At 42.9% G+C, this 16,643-nt stretch overlaps 1 protein-coding gene across 1 annotated transcript in view; it reads left to right on the top strand.

Moving 5' to 3' along the window:
- Positions 1–16,643, top strand: part of LOC126251399 (collagen alpha-1(III) chain-like) — a 409,906-nt gene that overhangs the window by 23,085 nt on the left and 370,178 nt on the right. The gene's annotated exons all lie outside the window — the stretch shown is intronic.

The raw sequence follows: 16,643 nt of genomic DNA, 5'->3' as shown, positions 1-16,643 counted from the left end.
AAATATTTCTGCCGCCCGTTGTGGATGAGCGTTACTAGGCGCTTCAGTCCGGAAACGCGCTACTGCTACGGTCGCAGGTTCGAATCCTGCCTCGGGCATGGATGTGTGTGATGTCGTTAGGTTTAAGTAGTGCTAAGTCTAGGGGACTGATGACCACAGATGTTAAGTCCCATAGGGCTCAGAGTCATTTGAACCATTTTTTAAATATTTCTGAAAGTATCATGGCTAATGGCATGAAATTCTTACAGTATATTTTTACAAGCAACGCAAGACTTTATGTGAAGTATTAAATAAACTGGATAAAGGTTAATAATACTGCTTCAGATTCATAGCGAGTGTGAATCGCACGCTCCCATGCCGAGGCTTCGACACTCGCTCCCGGCTGCAGGAGACGACATGCTCTAAGATCGCGTAAATACCTCATGGCTGAAAGTAATGATGACACAGAAAACGTTACGAAGCCTGTCCCGATATACATGAAGCAATTTGAGGAGGATACGGTAGTAGATATTTGGAATGGGAAGTGAAGTTCATGGGTAACGATCCAAACTTTCAGATTTGCAAGTGACACTGTAAATACGCCCGTGACGCCAAAGGAATTTGAAGACCACCAGAAAAAAATAGTGTCTCGAAAACAGGTTATAAAATGAATATCAACAAAAGTAAACCAGGGGCACTTTGGTACAGTCGAAGTATATCGAAGGATGCAAAGGGAACTACAGAGGGAATGAGACACTAAAATGTAGTGTATACAAGTAATCTTTATTATTAGGGTGGCAAACCCCTAACGATGGCCGAGGCAGAGAGGATATCAAATGCACACTGGCATTTGGCATTTCTGAAAAAGCGAAATTTATTAACATCGGGTATAAACTGAAAAGTTCGTCTTTCCATAAGCTATTCATCTGGAGTGTAATCTCTTACGGAAGTTTAACGTGGCCTGCAAATGGATCAGACGATAAAAGAAAAGAAGCTTGTGAAGAGTTCTGTTGCTGGAGAATGCTCGAGATTGGATGAGTAGATGGAATAATAGATGAGGAGATACTGTCTCTAACTGGAGTAAAAAGAAATTTGTGGCACAACTCGACCCATCTTTAAGCACCAAGGCACCGTCAGTGCGGCTAATGTAGGGAGAACTGGGCGTAAACACCCTAGAGCGGGACCAGCGCCTGACCGCAGTAAAGCCGTGGGCACACGGATCGTGCTATCGAACGTGAACGTTGAGCGTGAATAGTTCAAGGTGTTACCGAACGCTCAGAGACGATGCGTCATGTGAATGCGGCACTTGTGCCTCAACGTTATGCACGCGATCGCAACGTGCTCCAGCGGCAGTTGTAGGCTGTATCTGGTTCGCAGATCTGTTTATGAAATGGACGGGCGTAAAGTTCCCATGTTAGCTCTATTAAAACGTACTTTTCTCCCTTGTCCATATGCAAGGAAGGTTGTTCTGCATGTGTTGTTGTTGTTGTTGTGGTCTTCAGTCCTGAGAATGGTTTGATGCAGCTCTCCATGCTACTCTATCCTGTGCAAGCTTCTTCGTCTCCCAGTACCTACTGCAGCCTACACCCTTCTGAATCTGCTTAGTGTATTCATCTCTTGGTCTCCCTCTTCGATTTTTACCCTCCACGCTGCCCTCCAGTACTAAATTGGTGATCCCTTGATGCCTCAAAACATGTCCTACCAACCGATCCCTTCTTCTAGTCAAGTTGTGCCACAAGCTCCTCTTCTCCCCAGTTCTGTTCAATACCTCCTCATTAGTTATTTGATCTACCCATCTAACCTTCAGAATTCTTCTGTAGCACCACATTTCGAAAGCTTCTATTGTCTTCTTGTCTAAACTATTTATCGTCCACGTTTCACTTCCACACGTGGCTACACACCATACAAACACTTTCAGAAATGACTTCCTGTCATTTAAATCTATACTCGATGTTTACAAATTTTTCTTCTTCAGAAACGCTTTCCTTGCTATTGCCACTCTATATTTTATATCCTCTCTACTTCGACCATCATCAGTTATTTTGCTCCACAAATAGCAAAACTCCTTTACTACTTTAAGTGTCTCATTTCCTAATCTAATTCCCGCAGCATCACTCGACTTAATTCAACTACATACCGTTAACCTCGTTTTGCTTTTGTGCATGTTCATTTTATACCCTCCTTAAGACACTGTCCATTCCGTTCAACTGCTCTTCCAAGTCCTTTGCTGTCTCTGACAGAATTACAATGTCATCGGCGAACCTCAAAGTTTTTATTTCTTCTCCATGGATTTTAATACCTACTCCGAACTTTTCTTTTGTTTCCTTTATTGCTTGCTCAATATACAGATTGAATAACATCGGGGATAGGCTACAACCCTGTCTCACTCCCTTCCCAACCACTGAATCCCGTTCATACTCCTCGACTCTTATAACTGCCATCTCCTTTCTGTACAAATTGTAAATAGCCTTTCGCTCCCTGTATTTTACCCCTGCCACGTTCAGAATTTGAAAGAGAGTATTTCAATAAACATTGTCAAAAGCTTTCTCTAAGTCTACAAATGCTAGAAACGTAGGTTTGCCTTTCCTTAATCTTTCTTCTAAGATAAGTCGTAGGGTCAGTATTGCCTCACGTGTTCCAACATTTCTACGGAATCCTAAGTGATCTTCCCCGAGGTCGGCTTCTATCAGTTTTTCCATTCGTCTGTAAAGAATTCGCGTTAGTATTTTGCAGCTGTGACTTATTAAACTGATAGTTAGGTAATTTTCGCATCTGTAAGCACCTCCTTTCTTTGGGATTGGAATTATTATATTCTTCTTGAAGTCTGAGGGAATTTCGCCTCTCTCAGGTAGAGTTTTGTCAGGACTGGCTCTCCCAAGGCTGTCAGTAGTTCTAATGCAATGTTGTCTACTCCTGGGGCCTTGTTTCGTCTCAGGTCTTTCAGTGCTCTGTAAAACTCTTCACGCAGTATCGTATTTCGCATTTGATCTTCATCTAAGTTCTTCTCCATTTCCATAATATTATCCTCAAGTATATCGCCCTTGTATAGACCCTCTATATACTCCTTCCACCTTTCTGCTTTCCCTTCTTTGCTTGGAACTGGGTTTCCATCTGAGCTCTTGATATTCATACAAGTGGTTCTCTTTTCTCCAAAGGTCCCTTTAATTTTCCTGTAGGCAGTATCTACGAGGGCAGTGCAATAAGTAATGTAACACATTTTTTTTTTCTCGGCCAATTTTGGTTGAAAAATCCGGAAATTTCTTGTGGAATATTTTCAAACATTCCCGCTTCGTCTCGTATAGTTTCATTGACTTCCGACAGGTGGCAGCGCTGTACGGAGCTGTTAAAATGGCGTCTGTAACGGATGTGCGTTGCAAACAACGGGCAGTGATCGAGTTTCTTTTGGCGGAAAACCAGGGCATCTCAGATATTCATAGGCGCTTGCAGAATGTCTACGGTGATCTGGCAGTGGACAAAAGCACGGTGAGTCGTTGGGCAAAGCGTGTGTCATCATCGCCGCAAGGTCAAGCAAGACTGTCTGATCTCCCGCGTGCGGGCCGGCCGTGCGCAGCTGTGACTCCTGCAATGGCGGAGCATGCGAACACACTCGTTCGAGATGATCGACGGATCACCATCAAACAACTCAGTGCTCAACTTGACATCTCTGTTGGTAGTGCTGTCACAATTGTTCACCAGTTGTGATATTCAAAGGTTTGTTCCCGCTGGGTCCCTCGTTGTCTAACCGAACACCATAAAGAGCAAAGGAGTACCATCTGTGCGGAATTGCTTGCTCGTCATGTGGCTGAGGGTGACAATTTCTTGTCAAAGATTGTTACAGGCGATGAAACATGGGTTCGTCACTTCGAACCTGAAACAAAACGGCAATCAATGGAGTGGCGCCACACCCACTCCCCTACCAAGAAAAAGTTTAAAGCCATACCCTCAGCCGGTAAAGTCATGGTTACAGTCTTCTGGGACGCTGAAGGGGTTATTCTGTTCGATGTCCTTCCCCATGGTCAAACGATCTCTGAAGTGTATTGTGCTACTCTTCAGAAATCGAAGAAACGACTTCAGCGTGTTCGTAGGCACAAAAATCTGAACGAACTTCTCCTTCTTCATGACAACGCAAGACCTCACACAAGTCTTCGCACCCGAGAGGAGCTCACAAAACTTCAGTGGACTGTTCTTCCTCATGCACCCTACAGCCCCGATCTCGCACCGTCGGATTTCCATATGTTTGGCCCAATGAAGGACGCAATCCGTGGGACGCACTACGCGGATGATGAAGAAGTTATTGATGCAGTACGACGTTGGCTCCGACATCGACCAGTGGAATGGTACCGTGCAGGCATACAGGCCCTCATTTGAAGGTGGCGTAAGGCCGCAGCATTGAATGGAGATTACGTTGAAAAATAGTGTTGTGTAGCTAAAAGATTGGGGAATAACCTGGTGTATTTCAGTGCTGAATAAAACAACCCCTGTTTCAGAAAAAAAATGTGTTGCATTACTTATTGAACTGCCCTCGTATCTTACCCCTAGTGAGATAAGCCTCTACGTCCTTACATTTGTCCTCTAGCCATCCCTGCTTAGCCATTTTGCACTTCCTGTCGATCTCATTTTTGAGACGTTTGTATTCGTTTTTGGCTGCTTCATTTACTGCGTTTTTATATTTTCTCCTTCCACCAATTAAATTCAATATTTCTTCTGTTACTCAAAGGTTTCTACTAGCCCTCGTCTTTTTACCTATTTGATCATCTGCTGCCTTCACTATTTAATCCCTCAAAGCTACCCATTCTTCTTCTACTGTATTTGTTTCCCCCATTCCTGTCAATCATTCCCTAATGCTCTCCGTGAAACCCTGTACAACCTCTGGTTCTTTCAATTTACCCAGGTCCCATTTCCTTAAATTCCCACCTTTCTGCATGTAGTGTACATAAATAAAAACTTCAACATCCCTCAAAATATTATAAGGCGAAAAGTAAAGTGCCATGTCCAGTCAGTGATGAAATTGGTTTATAAATGTTCCATTACAAATAGTCCATTAAAAACCTACACTAGTTCTCCACATAAGGTAAAAGTTATTTCATCATTCTCACTTTTTAGTATAACCCTTAAGTCTATCTTACTCGATCACTATTCCTATTCAGTAGCAGAGTCTCTGCATCTGAATTACAAAACTTAAGAAAGAAGGGCAAAATGTCTTACTGCAAGTGGGGCAACGTGTCCTGCTGATTAAACCAATCGATTAAACTCAAGCCTGTTATCCTGCTACGCTGCTCAGTGCGCTACCGCGCTCATGCGTGCTAAGAGTCAGTATCTAGTTTGGTACACAGTCCTGAAATCTTTAAAAGAAAAATGCGTTTATAATGGATTCTCAATATGTTGTTGATTTCAAATGGCATAAAAAATGGTTCAAATGGCTGAGCACTGTGGTTATCAGTCCCCTAGAACTTAGAACTACTTAAATCTAACTAACCTAAGGACATCACACACATCCCTGCCCGAGGCAGGATTCGAACCTGCGACCCTAGCGGTTACGCGGTTCCAGACTGAAGCGCCTAGAACCGCACGGCCACACCGGCCGGCGTCAAATGGCATACTCAAGTTACAATAATTCTTTTAACACGAATATGACGTTTCTTGTCATTTTATTTCAACCAGGGTTTTCGAGAGCACCCTAATTTCATGATGCTCAGAAACGTCATATACAGGGTGGTCCATTTATAGTGACCGGGCCAAATATCTCACGAAATAAGCATCAAACGAAAAAACTACAAAGAACGAAACTCGCCTAGCTTGAAGGCGCTACGGTTGGCCCGCTAGATGGCGCTCCGTAGGTCAAGCGGGTATTAACTGCGTTTTTTTTTTTTTTAAATAGGAACTTCCATTATTATTACATATTCGTTTAGTACGTAAAGAAATATGAAGGTTTTAGTTGGCCCACTTTTTTCGCTTTGTGATAGATGGCGCTGTAATAGTCACAAACGTATAAGTACGTGGTATCACGTAACATTCCGCCAGTGCGGACGGTATTTGCTTCGTGATACATTACCGTGTTAAAATTGACCGTTTACAATTGCAGAAAAGGTCTATATCGTGTTGATGTATGGATATTGTGATAAAAATGCCCAACGGTCGTGTGCTGTGTATGCTGCTCTGTATCCTGGACATCATCCAAGTTGCCGGACCGTTCGCCGGATAGTTACATTATTTAAGGAAACGGGAAGTGTTCAGCCACATGTGGAAAGTCAGCCACGACCTGCAACAAATGATGATGCCCAAGTAGGTGTCAGTAGCAGAATCGGGAATCTCAAAAACGTCGGTTTTGAGAATGCTATATCAACATCGATTGCACCCATACCAATCTCCATGCACCAGAAATTGCATGGCGACGACTTTGAATGTCGTGTACAGTTCCGCCACTGGGCACAAGAGAAATTACGGGACGATCATAGAGTTTTTGCACGCGTTCTATTTATCGACGAAGCGTCATTCACCAACAGCGGTAACGTAAACCGTCATTAAATGAAACAACAAGTTTACTGTTACCAGTCACCGTTTTATTTATTTCCACGACTCGTTTCGAAGGTTTGAACCTCCATCATCGGTGCCACATGCGGCAGTATACATGTTTCGTGTTACGACAGCAAAAGGAACCTGTGACCACTGGAGGCAGTGCCACAAGTTCCTCCAAAAATCGTAACACAACACACACACAAATGTAATACTAACTAATGTAAATCCACCCGATGATGGAGGTTAAACCTTCGAAACGCGTCGTGGAAATAAATAAAACGGTGACTGGTAACAGTAAACTTGTTATTTCATTTAACCTAAAAATGTTCGCATTTAAAGTAAACCGGCTTAATATGCATTATTGCGCAAAGGCAAATCCACGATGGCAGCGAAAAGCGGAACATCACCGACCTTGGCGGCTTAATGTATGGTGCGGAATTACGGGAGGAAGGATAATTGGCCCCCATTTTATCGATGGCAATCTAAATGGCGCAATGTCTGCATATTTCCTACGTAACGTTCTACCGATGTTACTACAAAATGTTTCACGGCAAGACAGAATGGCGATGTGCTTCCAGCATGATTTATGTCCGGCACATAGCTCGCGTGCGGTTGAATTGGTATTGAATAGCATATTTCATGACAATTGGATTGGTCGTCGAAGCACTATACCACGGCCCGGATGTTCACCGGATCTGACGTCCCCGGATTACTTTCTGTGGGAAAAGTTGAAGGATATTTGCTATCGTGATCCACCGACAACGCCTGACAACATGCATCAGCGCATTGTCAATGCGTGTGAGAACATTACGGAAGGTGAACAATTCGCTGTTGAGAAGAATGTCGTTACACGTATTGCCAAATGCATTGAGGTTGACGGACATCATTTTGAGCATTTATTGCGTTAATGTGGTATTACAGATAATCACGCTGTAACAGCATGCGTTCTCAGAAATGATAAGTTCACAAAGGTACGTGTAACACATTGGAAGAACCGAAATAAAATGTTCAAACGTACCTACGTTCTGTATTTTAATTTAAAAAACCGACCTGTTACCAACTGTTCGTCTAAAATTGTGAGCCATATGTTTGTGATCACAAAGCGAAAAAAGTGGTCCAACTAAAACATTCATATTTCTTTACGTACTACTCGAATACGTAATGAAAATGGGGGTTCCTATTTAAAAAAGCGTAGTTGATATCCGTTTGACCTATGGGAGCGCCATCTAGCGGGCCAACCATAGCGCCATCTGGTTTCTCCCTTCAAGCTAGACAAGTTTTGTTCTTTGTAGTTTTTTCGTTTGACGCTTATTTCGTGAGATATTTGGCCCGGTCATGATCAATGGACCACCCTGTGTACATACTGGCTTCAATTAGAAGCCAATATGGCGCCCCACAATTCAGCACCTAAGAGTGATAGCGTGCATGTGACGTAAGTGGCGTTCTTCCATCTCATTGGTCAACGTTCAAACGCACATTCAGAATACCTGACGTGCTAGATATTGCTCTGCACGTCCGCAAAGATCCCACAACGTGTCGTTCCACGCTATGACGTCAGAAACTCGGCACATTCAACACAGCACGGACTTTGGCATCGAAGCAGTTCGTACTGAAGACCACACCAACATCGTAACCACACTTTTCGGCTGTCTGAAAGTTTCATGGATCTACATTTGCATTCATATTTACGACTCAACTATATTGTGGGGTCCAAGATTCCCAGAAATATTTCCGGTAACATCCAGCATAACATTATATAGCGTTATTTTACTTAAGCAGCACGACGCAATCATGTCGGAGGAGTTTGACTTAAGAGTAAATCTGTTCCACAGAATTGTCGGAAACAATGAGGTAGCAAATAGCGATACACGACGCAATGTTTCAGTTTCACTTGCGTACCTAGTTTCTGTAAGTTGCACTCCAGCACAGGAAAACAGCACAAATAATGCCATTTACACTGAAGGGCCGAAGAAAGTGGTATACCTGTCTAATGCCGTGTAGGGCCCCCGCGAGCACGCGGAAGTGTCGCAACAAGACGTGGCATGGACTCGACAAATATCTGATGAAGTGGTGCTGGAGCGAACTGACACCGTGAATCTTGCAGGGCTGACCATATATCCGTAAGAGTTCGAGGCGAAACAGATCCCTCCTGAACAGCACGTTGCAAGGCTTCCCAGATTTGGTGACCAGCGGAAGTGTTTGAATTCAGAAGAGTGTTCCTGGAACCACTCTGTAGCATTCTCCTGCTGGAATTGTCCAAGTCCATCGGAATGCATAATGGACATGAATGGACGCAGATGATCAGACAGGATACTTACGTACGTATCACATTTCAGAGTCGTATCCAGACATATCAGAGGTTCCATATCACTCCAACTGCACACGCCCCACCGGCCGGTGTGGCCAAGCGGTTGTAGGCGCTTCAGTCCGGAACCGCACGACTGCTACGGTCGCAGGTTCGATTCCTGCCTCGGGAGTGGATGTGTATGATGTCCTTAGGTTAGTTAGGTTTAAGTAGTTCTCAGTTCTAGGGGACTGATGACCTCAGATGTTAAGTCCCATAGTGCTCAGAGCCATTTTTTTGCACACGCCCGACACCATTACAGAGCCTCCACCAGCTTGAACAGTCAAATGGTTCAAATCGCTCTGAGCACTATGGGACTTAATATCTATGGTCATCAGTCCCCTAGAACTTAGAACTACTTAAACCTAACCAACCTAAGGACAGCACACAACACCCAGTCATCACGAGGCAGAGAAAATCCCTGACCCCCGGGAATCGAACCCGGGAAACCGGGCGCGGGAAGCGAGAACGCTACCGCACGACCACGAGCTGCGGACAGCTTTAACAGTCCCCTGCTGACATGCAGGGTCCACAGATTCATGAGGTTGTCTCCATAGGCGTACACGTCTATCCAATTGATACAATTTGAAACGAAAGTCGTCCGACCAGGCTACATGTTTCCAGACATCAACAGTCCAATGTCGGTGTTGACGGGTCCAGGCGAAACGTAAAGCTTTGTGTCGTGCAGTCATCAAGTGTGCACGAGTGGGCCTTCTGTTCCGAAAGCTCATATCCACGATGTTTCATAGAATAGTTTACACATTGACACATGTTGATGGCTCGGCATTAAAATCTGCAGCAATTTGCGGAAGGGTTTTACTTCTGTGACGTTGAACGATTGTCTTCAGTCGTCGTTGGTCCCGTTCTTGCAGGATCATTTTCCGGCTGGAGCCATGTCGAAGATTTGAGTTGTTTTACCTGATTCCTGATATTCACGGTACTCTCGTGAAATGGTCGTACGGGATAATCCCCACTTCATCTCTACCTTGTCCGCCCCCGGTAGCTGAGTGGTCAGCGCGACAGACTGTCAATCCAAAGGGCCGGGTTCGATTCCCGGCTGAGTCGGAGATTTTCTCCGCTCAGGGACTGGGTGTTGTGTTGTCCTAATCATCATCATTTCATCCCCATCGACGCGCAAGTCGCCGAAATGGCGTCAAATCGAAAGACTTGCACCAGGCGAACGGTCTACCCGACGGGAGGCCCTCGTCACACGACATTTCATTTCATTTCATCTCTACCTTACAGATGCTGTGTCCCATCGCCCGTGCGCCGACTATAACACCACGTTTAAACTCAACTAAATCTTGACAATCTGCCATTCTGGCAGGAGTAACCGATCTAACAATTGTGCCAGACACTTGTTGTCTTATGTAGGCGTTGTCGACCGCAGAACCGTATTCTGCCTGTTTACAGATCTCTGTAGCTGAACACACATGCCTATACCTGTTTCTGTTGTGCTTCAGTGTAGGTACGTGAAGTTTGATACTGCTTCGGTATCCACGTCTACCGATAACTTTTTTCTGCTGCTGTTTTAGCGTTAATGACTGTTATCCGAGTTCGTGATAAGTTTTTGTGGGAAGTGTAAGTTATAAACCGTATTTAATTTTATTTCTTATGGTCAATGTTTGCACTTCGAACCACATTTGCACATAATATTATATTCTTGAAGTCCAGATTTTCCAGGCTGATTAAACTGTTAGTTAAAACCCTACTTTCCAGGTATTCCAGTTAAGTTTTTCTTCTGGTATCTTTTTGTAAGTGACTCCGCAGAAATTATTTCTGTAACAACTACCGTAGAACTTATTGTTCACAAATCGAATGGAAAGAAATAATGACGTACTTTGTGCGCGTTGCGCTAAATAACAAAAGCCGGCCGGGGTGGCTGAGCGGTTCTAGGCGCTACAGTCTGGAACCGCGCGACCGCTAAGGTCGCAGGTTCGAATCCTGCCTTGGACATGGATATGTGTGATATCCTTAGGTTAGTTAGGTTTAAGTAATTCTAAGTTCTACGGGACTGATGACTTAAGACGTTAAGTCCCATAGTGCTCAGAGCCATTTGAATTTAAGTAAGAAAATACCTACTTTCTGCACATCTCAAAGATAAGCCACAAAAGATTCCGGAGGATGCACATTCTAACTATTTATAATTACAATTCGGCACCTGAAAGTTCTGGTACAACACCCTTTACTAATTTTAATCACTTTTTGGTTAGGACTTTGTTGTAACAAAAAATATATGTTTGGTAATTGCAATTTTAATACTGCAAGACAGAAGTGGTTATGGTTTAAGCATATTTGATATCACCGGTTGAAAATTGTAGGCCTTACGTTCCTTCACGTTACAACTTTTTGAGTTTCTTTTTAATAACAGATTTTTCATAGAAACTAATTATTTTATTTCGTTCAGCTAATGAATACCTACATTTTTGAATAACACAGTTGTATCTGGAATATTGTTTCAATTAAATGTCTGCTACTTCGAAATTTGCACATTACTTATTGCATATTTAGGAGAGAGTGTGAAACAAAAGTACAGCGTGAAATAGTTAAATATAACTCTGTCATTGCTACTAATGATCTTTCGGTTTTAAATGAAAATGAGTGAGCGACGTTACTTTAGAAATACTATGTTTGGGTGTTCTGTAAAATCATTACTGAAAGGAATGGTCACGTTAATTACTGATAAGATAAAATAGAGGTTCATTGTGCATTAGCCCAAACGTATCTCATAGTTCATCTGTAAACATGTGCCTAGAGCTACTAATCGATGCTTGCATCATTACAACTTGCAGTCGGTATTTAGCGTATTGCTGACGCGCTACAGTATGTAGATGAAGCTGCAAATGTGCAAGTGGTTTTTTAAGCTGCAGCATGCTTCATTGTGGCCGCTGCGGAATTTGATTCTGCTCGTTCCATTAAGAGTCCGGTGTTTTCCGCAACGTCATGCAGCAAGATATTGCTCGTAAACTCCGGTCGTGCTCGAGTGGCCATGCAGAACAGCGCTTGGTCTCACGATGGTGAGTAGTGCAGCGTTTTTCGACCGTCACTCCGCACCCAGCGCCGTTCTTTGGTCTGCTGAGGTGAGGTGCTGCAGCCGCTCGTGGGGAACAAGTCTGCCCCTCGCCCTCTCGCCCTTGCCCCCCCCCCCCCCCCCCACGGCCCTAGGACACTTGCAGACACGCCTCGTGGCAGCGAAACCGGCAATTATTAGCAGTCGCTGCCGCCCCTATTACGAGGCCTGCCTAACCGCCGTGTCCGCTTAGCGTGCTCGCGCTCGTACCTGCACAATAGTTCACCGAGATTTATTTTTATTCCCCCCGGCAGCCTCCTTATTAGAAGCCCTACTCATTGAAAGATAATACTTCTCTTATTTATTAGTTCACCTTAACGCCACGGCATTCCAGAGGTCTGCTCACACAACAATATTTATGGGCCTGCCGAAGGCGCACGCAACAGCAAATTCTCCCACCCCCCCCTCCCCCCCTTCCTCAACCATCAATTGCATTTAATCATTGTGTGTCGGACCGGAAAAATAGTGTTACCAGGCACTTGGGAGCGTTATTTATTCTTGAAGTTCATCAACAGTTTTTCGATTTCTGTATATTTTATGAAAAATAGTGATCAGTAAATGAACAGGGGTCTCAGTAGTTTAAAAATATATATGGCCACTGAATGTTTCCTGTCAGCTCTCGAAGTAAACCGGAGAATAAAAGTTACAGAATAGCAATTTTTGGTACCTGCGAAAAGGGGGCGGTTGAATTTAAGAATTTTATAAATGAAACCACCACACAGTATATACCCACTGATAAGTGTGCAATTACTATGCTTGCAGCGATGCCGTTAGTCTTACAAATACACAAAAAAAGTGGACTATTCCTCACTGACAGCATAGAATACTCCATCACTAACAGAAGTGCAAAAGAGGCACAATGTTTAGCTTAAATGTCGTGAAATTATGACCGAGGGAAACCTTAATAATCATTTAAAAGTTGACTGTCACCTAACTGTAGTAGCTGAATGGCGAATGTACACATTGGTGGCTTTAAACAACTGCCGTGTTGCATGCTGTGCACATGCATTTACATCAGTAGTAATAATCTTGTGGGGTGCATGTTAATCTTGACTGTAGTTCCCTCGGCACAGAAGGCAGCTGCAGTCATTGTGAATAACTAGAATTTGTCACTGACTTTTCACTTTGCGTTCACTACATCTACATCTACATGATGACTCTGCAATTCACAGTTACATGCCTGACAGAGGGTTCATCGAACCACCTTCAAGCTCTTTCTGTACCGTTCCACCCTCGATGAGCGCGCGAGAAAAATATATCCGTGCGATCTCTGACCTTATTTTATTATGATGATCATTTTTCTCTCTGTAGGTGAGCGCCGATGAAGTACTTTCACATTCACAGCTGGACGTTGGTGACTGAAGCATCCTGCTGCAACGACAAACGCCTTTGTGTAATGAGCACCACCCCATTCGTGTATAATGTCCGTGGGACGCTCTCCCGTATTTCGCGACAGTACAAAACAAGCAGATTTTCTGTGAACTTTATCGATGTCCTCCGTCAATTCTCCCTGATGCGGATCACACTCCACACAGGGCAAACAAGAGAAGTGTAAGGACAGTACAAAACAAGCAGATATTCTGTGAACTTTATCGATGTCCTCCGTCAATTCTCCCTGATGCGGATCACACTCCACACAGGGCAAACAAGAGAAGTGTAAGGACAGTACAAAACAAGCAGATATTCTGTGAACTTTATCGATGTCCTCCGTCAATTCTCCCTGATGCGGATCACACTCCACACAGGGCAAACAAGAGAAGTCTAAGGACAGTACAAAACAAGCAGATATTCTGTGAACTTTATCGATGTCCTCCGTCAATTCTCCCTGATGCGGATCACACTCCACACAGGGCAAACAAGAGAAGTGTAAGGACAGTACAAAACAAGCAGATATTCTGTGAACTTTATCGATGTCCTCCGTCAATTCTCCTTGATGCGGATCACACTCCACACAGGGCAAACAAGAGAAGTCTAAGGACAGTACAAAACAAGCAGATATTCTGTGAACTTTATCGATGTCCTCCGTCAATTCTCCCTGATGCGGATCACACTCTACAAAGGGCAAACAAGAGAAGTGTAAGGACAGTACAAAACAAGCAGATATTCTGTGAACTTTATCGATGTCCTCCGTCAATTCTCCCTGATGCGGATCACACTCCACACAGGGCAAACAAGAGAAGTGTAAGGACTCTCTTTAGTAGACCTGTTGCATTTTCTGAGTGTTCTGCCAACAAATCGCAGACTTTTGTTCTCTTTCCACGCAACAGTATCTATGTAATCGTTGCAAATTAAGTTATTCGTGATTGTATTCTCTAAGTATATAGTTGAATCTACAGCTTGGAGATTTGTGTCATTTATCCTGTAGCCGAAATTTAGCGGACTCCTTTTAGTACTCATGACTTGACACTTTTCATTACATAGAGTCAATAACAACTTTTAGCACCCTACAGAAATCTTATCTAAATCACTTTTCAAATGATTTTGAGCATCTGATGACTTAACAAGACGGTAAATGACAGCATCATGTGCAAGCAGTCTAATAGGCTGCTCAGATTGTCTCCTAAGTTGTTTATATATAAAGGATAGATGAGGAACAGCAGAGGTCATACAGCACTTCCTTGGGGAACGTCAGATATTACTTCTATCTTACTCGATGACTTTACATCGGTTACTACAAACTGTGCCCTTTCTAACAGGAAATCACGACTCCAGTCGCACAATTGATACGGTAACGTCTAGGCACGCAGTCCGGTTAGACGTCATCTTGTGAATGTTGCAGTTCCATCATTCATATAATCAATCCAATCCCTCCACGACTCACAAAAAGACCAGTTTCAGATATTTACTACACAGATTAAACAAAACTCCTATGAACAAACATGACTATACAGAAGAACTAAACACAATAAAACAAATTGCACAGGAGAGTGATTATGATGCAAAGACAATAGATAAAATAAACAAAAAAATACAAAAAGAGGCAACACATGGTCAAGAAACACACTCACACACAGCTCACAACGAATCAGCACACAGTAAGCAACAAATGGCAGATAATGACTTACAACAACGAAGTCACACAAAGGTGTGAGCTGTACTGGTAAGACAAGGACTCAGTACAGCATACAGAACCAACAACACACTACAGAACAGACCTGGAAGAAATGCCACCAACATTGACAAAAATGGCCAGTCCGGTGTATATCAACAAATTTGGAACTGCTGCCAGTCTGCATCTGTTGGAATAACATGTAGGAATTTTAGAATCAAGTACACAGAACATCTCACAGCACTGAAAAGTAATAGCTCACACACAACAATTGCAGATCACCTAATAGCACAAAATCACCACTCAGCCAATACAGAAATTGATTTAATGATTCTAAATACTAGTAACATCCAATACCAAACATTAACAATAGAAAAAAGCAATCACATCCAAAAAATCAGAAGCTCAAGGAAAGAAACTACTAAATGAATACACATCACTGTGCAATAAAACCCTCTTTGCCACAATAGAAGAACAATATAAATGAGTTCTGCTCCAAAACTTCATATGACTACCCTCTAAATTTAAATTCTCCGCTCCCCATCTCCACACCATTCTGTCTGCCTGCCTATCAACAAGCGTACTAAATGTACGGAAAATTAGAAAGCCAGACGCGCCTCCCCCATAAACATATCTGGCCCACCTCTCTCCCTCTCTTTCTCTCTCTGTCTTGGACACACCCACACACCCACTCACCCACCCACCCACCCACAGAGAGAGAGAGAGAGAGGGAGAGAGAGAGATAGAGAGAGAGAGAGAAGCTGTACATCACAAACGTCAAAAACTTTCAACGAATGTCGATTTCTGCTGTAGCTATGAGAATAGTGCGCATTTTTTCCGGCGCAGTCAGGAATATTTCGAAAGAATGTGCCACCACTAGCAACAGTACTCTGAACAGTCTGATCCGAGATAATGTCGCATTTTTTTCACAAACACAGATGACACGCATAAGCGCTAGATATCAAGTATACATTGCTTACTTTACTTCAGATAGGGGTTCGAGTTGCTGTTAATACTTGTAGGCTGACAAAACACTTTTGTTTGTGTCATATTAAAAGAAGTTACCATTTCAGTCAATCACATTCTTCCATGAAAGGAAAATCGTACTTCTGCAAAGAAGGCACCAAGAGATCAACTAGTTGAGTTATGACAGCAATATCAACATCTTGTTGGAAAAAGAACAAAAATATAAAGCAGTTAGCAGCAGAGCAAGTTAAGCTTATTTGCGAGTTGATATAGCTTAATATCACCTGTTTGGTATGACATAAACTATGAATAATAAATTGACCTATGTATCGTTGTAATTGACACTGTGCAGATGAAACTGGAAATGGGTCTACTTAACCATTTTTTTCTTGTTACTTGGTAGAAATTAGATGTTACATATTCTGAATATCAGTGCACATGATATATTAGTTAGCTTAAAATGGTTAATGATTGTTTATAGACGGACTTGTGGTGCGCTGCAATCAGTTTCATTTGTTACACGAAAGTGAAGGTTATGACAACCATGAACTCACAGAAACAGAGATTTTTATACTATTTGTCACTTAACCCTAATAAGAAAGTAAAAAATTAATTTGCGGCACGTACTAATAAAAAATTGTAAAGTTGTTACAGGATACTTGTTTCGTTATCAGAATTTACATCAAAAAACTACGAAATAGACGATACGCAGAACACTA

Source organism: Schistocerca nitens, chromosome 4 (genome assembly GCF_023898315.1).
Source record: "Schistocerca nitens isolate TAMUIC-IGC-003100 chromosome 4, iqSchNite1.1, whole genome shotgun sequence".
Lineage (NCBI taxonomy): Eukaryota > Metazoa > Arthropoda > Insecta > Orthoptera > Acrididae > Schistocerca > Schistocerca nitens.
Note: the sequence above shows the minus strand (reverse complement) of the source record. Positions and strands in the feature narration are given on the sequence as shown.